The following is a 2,658-nucleotide window of genomic DNA, read 5'->3' on the forward strand; positions in this document are numbered from 1 at the left end:
TGAGCCAATTTACACAGTGTAGCAGAAATGACATTTTTGCGTACCTTAAGGATCTAATTATGTGTCTCTTGTAGATTTGAGATTGCTGTATATTATGCCGTTTTCAAATATTTCTAATATTCCAGCACGTCACAGTTTTTAGGTACAAGTCGCCAAAGCTGTATAAAGCACTGGTTACATTGATGTTTACATGAAATTTAAAGTATGATTTATCAAACTTCTTGTGATCTAATCCACCAAGAATGCAATATATGTCTTTAACATTCATTTCAGGTATAATTTGGATGAAATTGCACGATCAAATTTAGATTATATCGATTTTTCCAACATGCTTGCAGTATCCATGCGAAATTCTTCGTTTATAGTACAATTCATTACTTTTCGAAGCCTTCAAAAAATAACTTTTAAGCATCTCAAGTATTATGAACTTTGTTGATAATAATTGTTATACACATGAAGCTTCAATTCCGTGGCATATTAAGCGAATAAATTATTATACAAGCATTGGCATAGCTAGGATTTTTTTTTCTGGAGGGAGCCTAACAAATACTTGTTTTACAGAAGTAATGTCGGTCGTAATAATCCAGACTTTCACAAAATTTGTAGTTTTAATAGATTTGTATTGATTTTATTTTTTTGTTGTTTTGTCTCTTTTCGTGGCACATCAGTGATATTTGTAAATTTATTTATTTTTTGTAATCCAGTCGTAAATTCTTCACGAATTCTAAAAAAAAAAAACTCACAAGGAATTTCCTTTGTGATACTTCCACGAACTTTTCAGGTATTCAACCATGTGCTTTGAATAGATTCCTCTGAGTATTCTTGAATTATTTTCGTAGTTTTCAGTGCTTTCTCCAAAAACTTCTTTACAAGTTTTCACTGAGTTCGACCTGGTATTCACACGGAAAATCTTTCCCAGACTTCCTGATCTCTTCAGAAAATATCCCGAAGAGTATCTATAAAATTACTTAAAAATCATTTTACGAATTTCGACAGAGAATGCTTTAGAAATTCGTTTAGCTATTTCTCCTGGAGGGTCCTCTTAGTATTTTTTACATACAAATTCCAATTAAGTACGTGTATCCTCTAGTTGTTCATTAATAATTTGTTTCAAATTTTCAGGAATTACTGAGGATTTCTCCAAAAAATAGCACAATAACTTCTATGAGTCTCATCAAAAATGTCTTCGAGATTCCACGAATTCTTCAGAGAGTTCGCCAACATTTTTTCCAACTTTGCTTTCGAAGTTCGTCCAAAAGTTTCTCTACAAGAATGTTAGAAAAAAAAACCGCAACAACAATCGTCCAGACTTCCTGCAAAAAAAATCAAATGTTCTCTAAGAATTCCTTGAAATATTCCACAAAAATTTCATGAGCAATTAAAAATAATTCAGTTGGGAAAATGTTATTCATGATTACTCAGAAAAGTTCTCCGCAGATCTATTTGCATTTTTTTCACAGATAATTATATTTTTAGGATTCTCTAAAATCAATGAGCAACAACCCGAATTCCTTCAGAACTCTATCTCAAAAAAAATATCTTATTAAGAAATGTTTGAAGAATTCCAAAATCCCTATAAAGTTCCTAGTGAAGTACGTTCAACTGTTCTTTCAAAAACTCTTCCGCGAAAATTCTCAAGGATTTCCCTAGTACTTTGTTCAGGGATTTCTTAGAGATATTAACCAAAGATTCATCTAAGTATTTTCCACAGATTTTTTCTTTAAACCGCACTAACGATTCTCAAGGAATTTTTTGAATAAATTTCTCACCAGATTTACTAAGATTTTGCAGTTCATTCTTGAACTTCACAAAAAAATCTGCAGAAGTTCCATAAAGTTTTCTTTCTATCTCAATATTTTTAATGGATTGCTTTACAAATTCCTCTACTAATCACTCCATACCCGATACAAAAACAAAGGTTGGAAAGAACTTGGTTGGTATTTTTTTAATAGTTGTAGCTTAAATATAATTAGGAAAAATATACTAAATTCCTTTCTTAAAATTCAAGGATTTTATTGTATAATTTCTGAGGTTTGTCGACAATTTACCTCACAGAAAAGCTTAAGTGGTCCTTGTAGGATTCATTACAAAAAATATTGTTCCTTTTTTCGTCTATTCTATTATAATGATTTGGGTTAAAACGGATGGAATTTTTACTGAAAGTGTTTGTAACTAAAATCTTAGATAACATTGTGTACCAACTCCGAAGTTTTATAATACTATAGTGAAAATATTTATGTAGGACCCATTTTTCCTAACTTTAGAAAACCCAAACAAATTTTTTTAAGGGTCTATCATCGATTATTTTGTAGTACTGTAGAAGTTTAACGCGAAAATGTTGCCGGTATTTTTTAAGAACATTACCAAAGATGTATTGGTGTAGAATTCGTAATGTAAGATTTTAAAGAACTTTTATTTTAGAGGAAACTTTTGAATTACTTTGAAAATTTGTTAAGGAATTCCTGACGGACTTTCAGAAATCAGGGAACATACGTATAAGAATTCTGAAAATTTTCAAGGATGCTATAATTTACCTTTTTTAAGATTCTTTAAAATGTTGCTTTTTGGAGTATGGAAAGATTTTTGTACGAAGTTCCTCAAAGCGTCATGCGAAGGAAGGAGAAACAACAAAATGTTGAAACAGGTACAACAATAGAT

Source organism: Aedes aegypti, chromosome 2 (genome assembly GCF_002204515.2).
Source record: "Aedes aegypti strain LVP_AGWG chromosome 2, AaegL5.0 Primary Assembly, whole genome shotgun sequence".
NCBI lineage: Eukaryota > Metazoa > Arthropoda > Insecta > Diptera > Culicidae > Aedes > Aedes aegypti.